This window comes from Podarcis cretensis, assembly GCF_951804945.1.
Source record: "Podarcis cretensis genome assembly, chromosome: 12".
Lineage (NCBI taxonomy): Eukaryota > Metazoa > Chordata > Lepidosauria > Squamata > Lacertidae > Podarcis > Podarcis cretensis.
This window is the reverse complement of record NC_137181.1, coordinates 6,662,848-6,677,328: the sequence shown is the minus strand read 5'-3', so window position 1 is coordinate 6,677,328 and position 14,481 is coordinate 6,662,848. Positions and strand designations below refer to the sequence as shown.

The 14,481-nt window shown below is 49.5% G+C and overlaps 1 protein-coding gene and 1 long non-coding RNA gene across 4 annotated transcripts in view; both read right to left on the bottom strand.

Moving 5' to 3' along the window:
* The window catches only part of LOC307199350, a 94,238-nt gene that overhangs the window by 49,465 nt on the left and 30,292 nt on the right, over positions 1–14,481 (bottom strand). The gene's annotated exons all lie outside the window — the stretch shown is intronic.
* Positions 1–14,481, bottom strand: part of GJC2 (gap junction protein gamma 2) — a 71,192-nt gene that overhangs the window by 49,465 nt on the left and 7,246 nt on the right. The window contains exon 1 of one of the 3 annotated variants that reach the window (XM_079946980.1): positions 5,404–6,037. The exons of the other annotated variants lie outside the window; for them this stretch is intronic. The gene's annotated coding sequence lies outside the window, so the exon portion shown is untranslated. Of the gene's footprint in view, positions 1–5,403; positions 6,038–14,481 lie in introns of those variants that run through there. 3 annotated transcript variants of the gene reach the window in all.

Below are 14,481 nucleotides of genomic sequence, written 5' to 3'. Positions count from 1 at the left end.
AACTCCCATCATCCCTAGCTAGCAGGACCAGTGGTCAGAGAGGATGGGAACTGTAGTCCCAAAACAGCTGGAGACCCAAGTTTGGGAAACTCTGAACTGGGGGCCTCTGAGGAACCGCACATGAAAACCCAGGAGGAACGATTGCTTTTTTCCAGCCCATGAAAGTCATCCCTGCAAATGAACGAAAGACAGTGGGCGATTTTGCAAGATGGGGTTGGGGGGTCCAGGCTATTGGCAGCCCCTGGACTTCACTTGGGGTGAGCAGATCCTGGAGCTGAAATGGCGGCTCATCATTCTCCATCCCCAACTAACCTTTGCATTCCTCAGCTAAGGCAAGTCTTCCCGACGTATCCCCAGACAGCTGCCCCAGCCCACTGGAATTCCAGCCTCAACGCGCACACACATGGACAGAAAGAATAGGTAATAAACCCTGTATGTCATCGCAGCTTCCTCCAACAATGGAAGGGTCAGTTCCTGTGAGCCAGGGACGGCTGCCGGCATTTCAATAGCTGGAACTAGGTGTAGCTCAGCTCCCAGATCCATGAGTCAAATATACAAGTAATTCAGGGTCCGAAGCTCTCTACCGGTCCGTATCTTAATGCTCTGGCAAGGGAGCAGGAAATGAACAAGGCATTCCTAAAGGCCACAATATTGCTGTTTCAATCCTCTAATTTTCCACCACCGGTTGTGAAACTCCTCTCTTGGCCACCGCCAAGGGGTAATTAAGAGCAGGATGGCAGTGCTTTTGCCAAGGGGTGAGGTTCATGCTGAATCCAGTTCCACCTGGATTTTTCATGGCGTGACGTATGCAGAGCAACTCTGTGCGCAAAGTCCATAGGTTCAACCCCTGCTGTCCTACACTAGTGTAGTGGTTAGAGCAGGATAATAATAATAATAATAATTTATTATTTATACCCCGCCCATCTGGCTAAGTTTCCCCAGCCACTCTGGGCGGCTCCCAATCAAGTACTAAAAACAATACAGTGTTAAATATTAAAAACTTCCCTGAACAGGGCTGCCTTCAGATGTCTTTTAAAGATAGGATAGCTACTTATTTCCTTCACATCTGAAGGGAGGGCGTACCACAGGGCGGGCGCCACTACCGAGAAGGCCCTCTGTTTGGTTCCCTATAACCTTACTTCTCGCGATGAGGGAACCGCCAGAAGGCCCTCGGCGCTGGATCTCAGTGTCCGGGCTGAATGATGGGGGTGGAGATGAGGCTTTGCAGGCCCAGATGATCAACTGAGCCTGCAAACCCCCTTTTGGCTGATGTTCAGTATGGCATCAAGTGTAGGACAGGTGGGTGAGGCTTCATGGTCCAAGCGGTTTAACTTGTTGGACCAGGGCCTGGGGGATCAGGGTGCAAATTCCCACTTAGCCATGAAGCTCACCGGGTGACCTTGTCCCAGTCACCAACACTCAGCAGCGCCTACCTCATACGGCTGCAGTAAGGATGTTGTGGAGAGAGGAAGAACAGTGTGTGCAATTTTGAGCTCCTTGGAGGTAAGATAAATATTCATATTTATGAATGAATGAATGAATGAGAAGGAATCTTGCCAGAGATTATTAGAATTGTAGACCTGGAAGGGACCACGAGGGTCATCTAATCCAACCCTCTAAAATGCAGGAATATTTTACCCAACTAGGGGCAAAATTAATCCTGAAATACATCCTGAAATACATCATTTATGTATTTCTATCAAGAAAGGCTTGTTAGAGCCATGTGGCTAAGCTGGAGCCATCAGCGTAGCCTCTGCACATGCTAAGTTCATCAGGTATGCCAGGAAAGGACACTAGGCCTCATTACCTAGTTCCTTCCAAGATGAGCTAAGCCTGGCAGGGCAGCTTATTCTATGGTCTTAACTCCTCTGTGCCTTAATTAGACTTAAGCGTGTTGGTTATATGAGGCTGGTTATCCCACATTCTGGGTTTTGTGGGTGCCTCCAGCCGGCCCTGTATGCATTTAAATAAAGGTAAGGGGATCCCTGACCATTAGATCCAGTCGCGGACGACTCTGGGGTTGCGGTGCTCATCTCGTTTTATTGGCCAAGGGAGCCGGCGTACAGCTTCCGGGTCATGTGGCCAGCATGACTAAGCCGCTTCTGGCGAACCAGAGCAGCGCACGGAAACGCCGTTTACCTTCGCGTTTACCTTCCCGTTTACCTTCCCTTTACCTTACCTATTTATCTACTTGCACTTTGACGTGCTTTCGAACTGCTAGGTTGGCAGTATTTAAATACACATGCATTAAAGGGCTCTAGAAAGTGATGAGAAAATGCTCCGAAAAGTCTGGAAATGAATGAATTAGTAATGAGAAGACATGAAAACATGCCACAAGCAAGTCAGGACAAATGCAGGATAAATTGTCATATACAGTCGCACCTCGGGATAAATACGCTTCAGGATAAGTATTTTCGGGTTGCGCTCTGTGGCGGCCCAGAAGTAACGGAGCGCGTTACTTCCGGGTTTTGACGCTTGCGCATGCGCAAATGGTCAAAATGACATCACGTGCATGCGTGGAAGTGGCGAAACACGGCCGCACAGTCGCGTCTTACGTTGTGTTCAGGATGTGAACGGGGCTCCAGAACGGATCCCGTTTGCATCCCAAGGTATCACTGTATAAACTAGTGTTGTGTAGTGGTTAAGAGCGGTAGTCTTGTAAGCTGGGGAACCGGGTTTGCGTCTCCGCTCCTCCACATGCAGCTGCTGGGTGACCTTGGGCCAGTCACTCTTCTTTGAAGTCTCTCAGCCCCACTCACCTCACAGAGTGCTTGTTGTGGGGAGGAAGGCAAAGGAGAATGTTAGCCGCTTTGAGACTCCTTAGGGTAGTGATAAAGCGGGATATCAAATCCAAACTCTTCTTCTATAAACTACCCCCTAAATGAATCCGAACAAGAGGGCACACAGTCTACCCTCCTTGTAAGCTTCCTGCAAGAAAATTAGAACAGACACTCAGGAAACAGGTTGTCTGGAACAGGCCTCTGTCTCTTGAAACTAGGAAAGTCTAGCTCCAGGGGAGTTATACTGGGATGTGGGGTACTGGAACAGGCTAAGCAACAGGAGTGTGCATGGAGGGGAAGGAAGAAACAGCCATTTTCCTCAGGCCCAATCTTCAGTATCTCCTGGAAGGGCTGGGAATGACACCTGCCTGACACCCTCAAGAGCTGCTGCCGGTCAGTGTCAACAATACTGAGCTAGATGGACCAATGGTCTGTGTAAGGATATCAGGGGGTTACTCAAGAGCAATCGGGCAAATGCCTCCCTGGTTGGCTGTAAAGCCTCGTTATTGGTGCCAAAAACCCTTCACCATGCAAAGCGCCACTATTGCATGGCTGGCTCATTCACTGGCAGAATCCGAGAGTGGGCGGTCCTTAAACCTTCCCCAGCAGAGTAGTTTACTGACGCCCAATCTGCGCCTCCCCTCTCGGCACGGAAGCCTACCGCACAGGGAGGGCGTGGGTAACAGAGGACCTCTCTCCTCCCTGCTTTGCCCAGGCAAGGAGTCCTGGCACTGCCTCCTCCATGCCCTGAGGCTCCCCTCCACTGGAGGCGTGGTTACTCTCCTCCGCTGAGGAGGAGCTGCTTCCCACGATCTTTGGGGGCTCTCTGTAATCCATCCGGCTTCCCCCCTCTCGCCCCTGATCCGATGGCAGTTCCCTGACAGTCTGACTCTGAATAAGGAACTTTCCAGTGTGCCCCTTGTTAGGGCTTGAAGCAGAGAGCCAGTACTTGCCAATGACTCTTGTCCTCCCCTTAGCACACCCTCAGCACCAGTTGCTGAATGAAGCCAGCATTCCTTTCCACGGCCATCAGAGCACACGCCTGCATCCTGCAACCCCTCCTTCAGGCAATCTCAGCCCGTGCTGCAAATATTTGCTTTGGCTCCCCTTGGCGGAGCTCCCTCCTCATCAGGAGCTACAACAATGCGGATTGCTGGGTATTTAAAAATAATAATAATCATTATCATTATTATAATGGGGAAATGCCTCTCTCCACATTCCTCAGGTCGGAGTCTCCTCCCGGGCCAAAGCTTTGCCTGGTTTTATACACGCGTGAACACGAAAGTGGTTTCGTTCCAGGGCGGCCCATCCAACCATCTGGAACAGATATCCCTCCAAAAACAGGACCTGCTTCCCATTGGATTGCCAAGTTGGAAAGCCAAAAATCCTAGAAAGAGGAATAAAAAAAATAACTGGAAGAATAAAGGGGTTCTTCTTTTATCGCTGCATGTTTCGCACATGATTATGCACAGGAACATAGTCCTGCTATTAGGCTGACTGCTGGGGGTTGAATCTGGCACCGTCTGCATTCAAGGGAAGTGCTACCGTATTTTCCGGCGTATAAGACGACTGGGCGTATAAGACGACTCACCAACTTTTCCAATTAAAATATAGAGTTTGGGATATACTCGCCGTATAAGAATACTCCTCTTCTAAGGCACACCAAATAAAAATTTTAAAAAACCAGTCTCCAGTGCAGCTCGGAAATCCGCTCCACTTCCCAGTGGCCGGGGGCTTCTGGGGCCAATATTCAAGCGTATTTCTGCTTCATCTAGAGAGCTTGGTGTTCTCTGATTTAATTTGCTGTCGTTTTATCCTTTGGTGGGGAGTTGCTGCAGGAACTGCTTCTGTAGCCGGCGTATAAGACGACCCCCGACTTTTGAGAAGATTTTCCTGGGTTAAAAAGTAGTCTTATACGCCAGAAAATACAGTAATTCACTGAGACTTGGCCCTAATAGCAACACAGGTAAAGGTAAAGGGACCCCTGACCATTAGGTCCAGTTGTGACCGACTCTGGGGTTGCGGCGCTCATCTTGCTTTATTGGCCGAGGGAGCCAGCGTACAGCTTCCGGGTCATGTGGCCAGCATGACTAAGCCGCTTCTGGCAAACCAGAGCAGCGCACAGAAATGCCGTTTACCTTCCCACCGGAGCAGTACCTATTTATCTACTTGCCCTTTGATGTGCTTTCAAACTGCTAGGTTGGCAGGAGCAGGGACCGAGCACCGGGAGCTCACCCCATCATGGGGATTTGAACTGCCAACCTTCTGATTGGCAAGTCCTAGGCTCTGTGGTTTAACCCACAGCGCCACTGTAGGTTATAGAGCCTATTAAAAGTAAAAAATGCCATCCTGAGTGCTTATTGCAAACTAACCAGGGCTACTGTCAAAATGTTGGAACAAATGCTCAGACACGCTTCTTTGAAGGAAAATTACAAGTTAAGCTGCAAACGTTTTGAACTGTGCACTTGGACTTCTTTTAAAGATTGATGTAAGACTTTTTCTATTTGAAATGATGCTCCAAATAATAATAATAATAAAAGGAACAAGGAAACCAGATGTCTCCGCTGCTCAGTGCTAGACACTCCCCTCCTCCCGTATTTAACAAATCTGAATAGTCACTTACTCGGAGTTGCCAAAACTTCTGTCTCTTGCGGTTTCCATTTGACAAACGGCCTTTCAGCAGCATCTGGGCTGCAGCGCAGTCAGTGGCACACGCAGGGCAGCGGATGGCAAATATATATTTGAGAACCTAGCAACGCTTCACCGCTAAGGCAAGAACGACCCCTCAAAGGAAAACAGAGTGCAGTCCCCCACGTGTCCCCAGTTACCGGGACCTAACCACGGCCGGAACATCCATCTCATCGGCTCGGCTCCTCTTTCTGTTTTCAACTTGGCATCAGGCAGGCACATCTGGAATCCTTAAGCTCCAAAGCCAGATCCTCTGACCAGGAGTGGGTGGTGGCAATTTCACAGATGTTTATATTAGGCAATCCCCAATCCATGTTAACAGCATCTGGAAACATGGCAGAAAACGAGTTCTCCTCCTGAGAAAACCTTCCCACCAGGATCTAAGGCCAGAGATCATCCCTGCAGCTCTGGAGAGAGCAAGGCAGGCATCAAATCGTAGCTGAGCAACCGGAGGAAAGTTTGCAGAACGCTCTGCTTTGTTCTGGGGTGGCTAGCAAATTTCAGCTGCCAAATGCGCTCCTATTCTTCCTCCATCCCTTTGCTAAGAAAATAGTTTATGCCTCGTGCTCCATGGTCAGATTGTTCAGGGACCTTTGGCCACAGCCCATCCGTGTCAAGGGAGTCTTTATCTGAACTCCACAATTGGCCCATTGAAAGCGTAATCTCTGGAGGCCGTGAGCTTTGGAGAGTCTGCAGCTTGTGCAAAACTGATACATCACTGGAGGTGGTGTGCATAAAGACAGTCATCTTCCTCTCTGTGGTGCGGGGATGCGCAGAGGAACGAGCTGCAACTGCAGAATGCGCCCATTGTCTTTTTGACCACAGACCCTGAGCTTTAACCCCAGAGTCGCCGTTTGATGCTCACGTATGCGCAGAATCCGGGAATCCGGGCAGGACATTCCCCACACAAACTTATTACCTTATGGGATACGCCACACACAATGCTCAGTTAACGTAAGGCATGTCTTGCTTCAAGATGGCCCAACACCCACCAGCTAATTAGATTCCATTTTTAAAAGAAAAATAAAATTAAAATAAAAGGTTGAGACAAATTTGAAGGAGGTGTGTCAATAGCTATTGATTGCGATAGGTATGTCGAACCTTCATGTTCAGAAGCAGAAAACCTCCGAACACCAGGCGATGGTGCAGAGTAAACAACAGCAGGGTGTGGAATAAAGAACAGCAGTGGCGTAGCGTGGGGGGTGCAGGGGGGGCCGGCCGCACCGGGCGCAACATCTGGGCATTAGGGTTAGGGGGCGCAAATCCACGGGTTAGGGGGCGCAAATCCATGGGTTAGGGGGCACAAATTACTTGCCTTGCCCCGGGTGCTGACAACCCACGCTACGCCACTGAAGAACAGCCTTTGTGTTCTTCCCCTGTGTGTGATACAACTGCTCACGATCCTGCAAAACTGTTCTTTCTTACAACTCTGGGGCGCAGAATATGAGAAGGTAAGACACTAAGTTTCTAAACCACACGATGAGAGAAAAGGCTGAAAATGTGCCAGCAAGTTTTTCTTGATAAGGTTCCGAGGAACTTCAGCCAGGGAACCTTTAAGCGGGTCCCATTTGCCTTATTCTGAGCCACCGTGGTAAACTTGCCAATGTAGAAAGTCTCACCAGCTCACTATTGTACTTCAGTGACACTACTGCAAACAGCCAGAGGGTGGCACTGTGTCCAGGGACAGGCAGGACTCTGAGGAGTGTGGGCCGGGGGAAAGGAGCCTGGAGTCTGACTTGGGAGAGGGGGAAGTGGTTTCTGGCGGACCTGTACCAGCCAGGAGGCAAGAATCAGGAGGCAGGGGAAGCTCCAGGGCTGGAGGAAGAGGCAGGAGAGGCTAGCGATGGGCCAGGTGCTTTCTTCCGCTTCCCTGCACCACTGTCTCCCAGAACCAGGAAAGAAGTGAAGTGGGAAGAGCAGAGGAAGCTTCCGTTCAGGCATAGTCTCTGGCTATGTCAGGGGAAGGTACATAAACTGGCGGAGGGCGGGTGGTCCCCAGTTGTTGCAATTGCTCCATAGAGCACAGAGCTGGGAACAGCTGCCTAGATACTAGACAGGTGTGAGTATCTTTGGCAATAAGTATTTTTCGCTCCATAAGACACACCTGACCATAAGACGCATCTAGTTTTTAGAGGAGGAAAACAAGAAAAAAAATACAGTGGTGTCCCGCAAGACAAACGCCTCGCAAGACGGAAAACCCGCTAGACGAAAGGGTTTTCCGTTTTGGAGGCGCTTCGCAAAACAAATTTCCCTATGGGCTTGCTTCGCAAGACGAAAATGTCTTGCGAGTTCCTGCGGGGTTTTCCCCCTTTTTTCCCCCTTTTCCTAAGCCCTAAGGCGCTTATCAGCTGATCCGCTAAAAGCCGCTAAACTGCTAATAGCGCTAATCCGCTAAGCTGTCAATGGGCTTGCTTCGCAAGACGAAAAAACCGCTATACGAAGAGCCTCACAGAACGGATTAATTTCGTCTTGCGAGGCACCACTGTATTCTGAACGAAACAGTGGATGAATGGTGCAGGCTGTAGCCATGGACATGCTATGTGATCAGATGGTGAATTTGGGGTGACCCAATGCAAAAATCCTGAGGATCCATGGGCTTTTACCTCCCCACCCCCCAGGCAGCCTCCATTATCTGTAGTGTCCCTTATCTCCCTCCCCGATCACTTGCCGATCAGCTGCTTCCTTTCAACACCCTCTTTCAAAAAAAAAAAAAAAAAAAAGCATGATCTGCTTTTCGCCCATGGGCAATTTGGCTCCAGGGAACACACATTCGCTCCATAAGACGCACAGACATTTCCCCTTACTTTTTAGGAAGAAAAAAGTGTGTCTTATGGAGTGGAAGATACGGTAACTCTCTGCTCTTTCCTTGGCTGAGAAGCTCCCAGGATTCACTGCAGCTACCAGCTCAGTAGAAGTCAGCCCCCGCCCCTCTAGTCTTATAAAGTCACAGTCTCTGGCCTGGCTCATTATGCGCTGAGCATCGTGCACAGAATGAGGTCAATGGACTGCAATGGCCCCCCTTGGCTCGAGACCGTGAGCCCCCATGTTGCATAAGGATCAGATCTGGGAATCCCTAATACGGTTACCAGATATATTTTTTTCAATGAATCCGGGGACACTTTTCTTTTTTTTTTTGGAAGCTGAGTAGCAACAGGGAGTCAGTAGTGGGGACGGTGAGGCAAAAGACCCTGGGCCTGAGCACACATGCATATTGTATAAATGTGCAAAGCCCTTCTTTCACACCCTGTGAAACATAAATGCACAGAGGGTTTTTTAAAACGGCAACAGCGTGCCCCCCCCGTGACTCCCGAGCCTCCCCCCATATCCTCCCCGCTTTGTTTTGACTGATCGGGGGAAGCTCAGGAGTCGTGGGCGGGCAGCCGTTGCCCAGTTTTTTAAAAAACTGTGCATTTATGTTTCACAGGGTGCAAAAGAAGGGCTTTGCACCTTGCCTGGCAGAGAAACTGCATGCCTTGCGCCCTTCCTGGTTAATGGCCACCCACTCGTAACTCCCAAAGGGGGAAGAGGGCAGGAGATCTGTACCGCCAGATGTCCCCGGTTCCCCTTTGGCAGTGGCGGCGGCAGCGGAGGTGAGGAGTTCCTGAAGCCAGCCAGAGCCAACTGTGCTACTAGGCTGGCTCCGGGCAGCTGAGGCTGCTGCTGCCACGTTTCCCGGGGACAGATTTCAAATCCAGGGACATTCCGGGGACGGAATTTGTCCGGGGACAGATTTGAAAATCTGGGGACATCTGGTAACCCTACTATAGAAGAGTGGTGGCAAACTGTCCGCTTCTGCGAGTGGTGGGTGGGGCCAGGGGCCAGAGTGGTTGGGGCAGCAATGTAAATTTGGCCTTCGTACACAAGGGACACGGGTGGCGCTGTGGGTTAAACCACAGAGCCTAAGACTTGCCAATCAGAAGGTTGGCAGTTCGAATCCCCGCAACGGGGTGAGCTCCCGTTGCTCGGTCCCAGCTCCCGCCAACCTAGCAGTTCGAAAGCACCTCAAAGTGCAAGTGGATAAATAGGTACCGCTCCAGTGGGAAGGTAAACAACGTTCCGTGTGCTGCTCTGGTTCGCCAGAAGCAGTTTAGTCATGCTGGCCACATGACCCAGAAGCTGTACGCCGGCTCCCTCGGCCAATAAAGCGAGATGAGTGCTGCAACCCCAGAGTCGGCCACGACTGCACCTAATGTTTAGGTGTCCCTTTACCTTTACACCAGGCTGGTTTCTACATGCAACACGCCTCTCTGGCCTCCATGCTGGCAATTATCATTTCACTGACATCCCAGTTCTCCTCCAGGAAGCTCGGAGGAGCTGGTGTGCTGCCTCCAGGCAGCATCATGTCTAGATGCTTGCCAGGATGAAACCACTTTGCTATAGGAATGTCAGAGCGCCACTCGGGCCAATGCAGATGTGACAAGCAAAACAGGCGAATACATGGCTGTCCACCCACTTCCAAGCGCTTCAGCAAAGGAAGCTGAAATTTGTCGCCCCCTTGAAGAGGGCACGACTTAACGGTTTCTCCCTGCAGAGCGCAGAGGAAATAACTAGGCAGAACAACAAACGGCTCCATTGTCCTACACGGGAAGGACGACGGCAGCCATAAAAGTAGATCAGAAAAGGGGTCCGCTGAAATTGCTCTCTGGGCAGGAGTCGGATCGGCGGGCGCTCAGAAAGAGGAGCCACCCCCACCGGCCAGACTCCATGCACAGATGCAAGAAGTCACTGTATGGTAGCATAGCCTATCGTGGCACAGAGCACAACAGCATCATTGTGCAACTGGGTGTGATCAAGCCAATGAAACATGCTTGACATCTGCGCTATACATTTAAAGTACTCCAGCACTGCTTTAGCAGTCATGGCTTCCCCACCAAACAAGAACCCTGGGAACTTTGGTTTGTTAAGGGCGCTGGGAACTGTAGCTCTGAGAAGGAGTCTCCTAACAACTCTCAGCACCCTTAACAAACTACAGTTCCCGGGTTTGTTTGGTTTTTTTGTAGGGGAGCTGGGACTGTTTAAAGTGGTGAAATAGTGCTTTAAACGGATAGTGCAACTCATCCTCAAGAACAAAAGCATATATTTGATAAACTGCTTTTGGGTGACCTAAAAGCGTTGAAGCGAATTTCAACAATGCCTTGTGTCAGGGCTTTGTGTGGAATTTAGCTTCAAACACAGGAGTTATTCTCTAAGCAGAAACATGAGAAACCCTGCTTTCATTTTCCTTTTATTTTTAAAAGGGCGGTTTTCAAGTCCTCCAGGTTCTAGGCAAGGTTTTTCGCCGTATTCTTATTATTTTATTTAAACAGATTTCTAATCCGTCTTTCAGGGCACAATGCCCATGCAATGTGGGCTACAGTTTTATTCATTTATTTTGTAAGGGCGTTAGAACAAATTACAATTTTAAAAGCCATCAGTTAAGAGAGAGAGAGAGAGAGAGAGAGAGAGAGAGAGAGCATGACACATTAATGAAATGCAGGCTGGAGTTAAAAATGGGAGATGAGAAAGCTTAGCACAGCGACTTAACAGCTCCTCACGATACCACATTCTCTTACCTCCCTCCTTTGCAAGTTTAGGACATGATCCAGCATTTTAAAGCTGCCGTTCAAGTCAGTCGAACTCTGGCTTCAGTTAGTGGAAAAGAAAATGCCCGATTTAGCTGCTGACTTGAACTCTGGTCTCCCAGGGTCTAGTTGCCCCCTCTAACCATGACGTCACATGCACTGATTCAAAACGATTTGCAATCAGTATTGAGATCATTTAGAACTGCCCTGACACCAACCTGAGCACAAATAATCATAAAAGCACAATAAAAATGATGTTGCGAGGACCTCTGAGAATAAAGAGGGGGCTCTCTTAAGATCAGACGGCCTTGCAGAGCTCCAAGACCCTCCTTCAGTGCCCCCCCCCATTCAATTTGCTATGACTCACTCCAATTCTGCGCGATTTTGATTCACTGCCATAGTTTCCATTTGAGTCTCTTGCAGAATCAGATTTTCCTTTGACCAAGGAATGCTCTGGTTCCCTGGGCAGCTATGCCGATAAGAGAAGAGGGGTGCTCCCCCTAGCGGTGCTTAAAAAGAAGTTTTTTTTGGGGGGGGGGACAGTACTGGCTCAGAACAGGACATGCGCAGTAATATCTCAAATGGTGGCCACACCATTGATATACATAAGAACAGTATGACATTGGCAAAAATCCACAGCAAAGAATCCTGTGACTTCTTATAGACCAGTGTTTCCCAACCTTGGGTCTCCAGCTGTTTGAGGACTACAGTTCCCATCATTCCTGACCACTGGTGTTGCTAGCTAGGGATGATGGGAGTTGTAGTCCAAAAACAGCTGGCGACCCAAGGTTGGGAAACACTGTTATAGACAATGTGAGTTGCAGCCCAACAACATCAAGGGCACTGCACGGGCTATTTTTATTTTACATTGGTCAGGCTGTCCAACTAGTACTGTGTTGTCTACTCTGATAATGCTCAAGGTCTCCAAAGGCCTGGTACCTGAGACCCCTTTTCCATAACAGGAGACACCAGGGATTCAACCTGGGAACTCCCGCAGGCGATTGCTCTCCCACTGAGCAATGGTTTCCAATAAGGCCACAGTACGGAGGGGGTGTACAAATGTGCTCGTTTTCTCAGTCTTTCCTTTGTACAACCTTCAATTCAGTTTGTTACATTTCTTTATCACTTTGTGATTTTTTTTTTTTTAACAGGGGCTCATGAAAACCCATCCACATATTTCCCCCCCTAATATACACAAACTGGTATGCAGTTTTGCCTAACATACACACTTTTGAAAGCAACCCCCCCCCAATGTAATGCATTTCTGTATGCAATTTTTCACTAATGTGCCTAATTTCAGGAGGGAATGGGACCCTGTGGGCAAATTCATTGCGGTGAAAGCTGATGCCGTAATCCATGAAAGGTTATGCTGTAATAAATAAATTTGTTTCCCCCGACCATTGTCCATGCTGGGTGGGAATTTGCACTCCAAGGGTGGTTGGCCCGTAGTTCTCCAGAAAGTTATTGGACTACAACTCCCATCAGCCCCAGGCAGTATGGTCAGGAATGATGGGAGCTGTAGTCCAGCAAATTGGTTTTCTTAGGCAGGGACAAAATAAACGAATGCCTTCATCATCGCACCTTTTAACTCCACTTAAAAACTGGTCTGGGATGCAGGTGGCGCTGTGGGTTAAAGCCTCAGCGCCTAGGGCTTGCCGATCGAAAGGTCGGCGGTTCGAATCCCTGCGGCGGGGTGCGCTCCCGCTGCTCGGTCCCAGCGCCTGCCAACCTAGCAGTTCGAAAGCACCTCCGGGTGCAAGTAGATAAATAGGGCCCGCTTACCAGCGGGAAGGTAAACGGCGTTTCCGTGTGCGGCTCTGGCTCGCCAGAGCAGCGATGTCACACTGGCCACGTGACCCGGAAGTGTCTCCGGACAGCGCTGGCCCCTGGCCTCTTAAGTGAGATGGGCGCACAACCCCAGAGTCTGTCAAGACTGGCCCGTACGGGCAGGGGTACCTTTACCTTTACCTAAAAACTGGTCTGCACACACCCGCATGCTGGCAGATCTGTTGCAAGGCCTACCCTTTTCCAGACCCATCGCCAGTTCAGAGGTGGGGTGGAGTCCTTTGAGGAGCTTAACAGCTTCCAGATGCAACTCTGCTACGTCGAGGCCTCTCAGAACCACTTCAATTCCTCCTCTTCAGCCATCTCGCGGGCAGTCTTTTTGACAGGCTGCCCTGGGCTATCCGTTTCCCTCCTCTCTTGTCATTTTAACAGGGTCGTGAGGTTCCTTTCCAGCTGTAAATCAAGGAGATTCTTTCCTTGGCAAACACCAAACGCCTGGGACCTTCTGCATGCAAGTCATGCTTTGCCACTAAGCTACGGCCTCTCCCCGTATATCACATCTGCACAGTGATCAAGCTATTGAGATGTCACTGGAGGAACAGAAATACTTGCATTTGCACAGCCTTGAGAACACTGCACTGCTGAGTACCTGTGAAGCTCCAGAGGTGGGTCGGGTACCGGACACCTGTAAAACGAGCATCATCCCTGCTTTCTTCCTACCTGGTTAAGGGGAAGGGATGCAGCTCAGTGGGTGAGCACCTGCCTCGCCTCCAGGAGGTCCCAGGTTCAAACCCAGGCTCCTCCAAGGAAGGCTGGGAATGCCCCCTGCTCTGGAGAGCAGCTGCCAGTCAGTGTAAACAATACTGAGCTAGATGCACTAGTGACCCGGCTCGGAATGAAGCCATTTCTGATGTCCCGATGTACAGTCTAAAGCTTGCCATTTTGCCCACAGGGCTCGTACAAAAAGAAATAAGGAAATCTCTTAGAAAATCACATTTATTAAATCCCAATCAGCTTCATCGCAGTGTCTAGGGCAGAAAAGAACTACCCATGTGTAGGGGGTGAAAAATAATGGAAATGGAAGGAGCCATAAGCGTCATCTAATCCAACCCTCTGCAATGCATCAATCTTTTGCCCAATGTGGGGTTTGAACCCACGACCTTGACATGAGATCCATGCTCTTTCAACTGAGCTATCCCAGGTCCAGCTGTGTATCATCATCATCATCATCATCATCATCATCATTCTCCTGCCCTTCAATCTAAGGTCCCGTGGTGGGCTAAAACATTAAAAAATGATGCTAAAAACAGTTTAAAGCAACTTACTATCACAGAAATGAAATGACAAACCTAGACAGCATCTTAAAAAGCAGAGACATCACCTTGCCAACAAAGGTCCGTATAGTTAAAGCTATGGTTTTCCCAGTAGTGATGTATGGCAGTGAGAGCTGGACCATAAAGAAGACTGATCGCCGAAGGATGGATGCTTTTGAATTATGGTGCTGGAGGAGACTCTTGAGAGTCCCATGGACTGCAAGAAGATCAAACCTCTCCATTCTGAAGGAAATCAGCCCTGAGTGCTCACTGGAAGGACAGATCCTGAAGCTGAGGCTCCAATCCTTTGGCCACCTCATGAGAAGAGAGGACTCCCTGGAAAAGACCCTGATG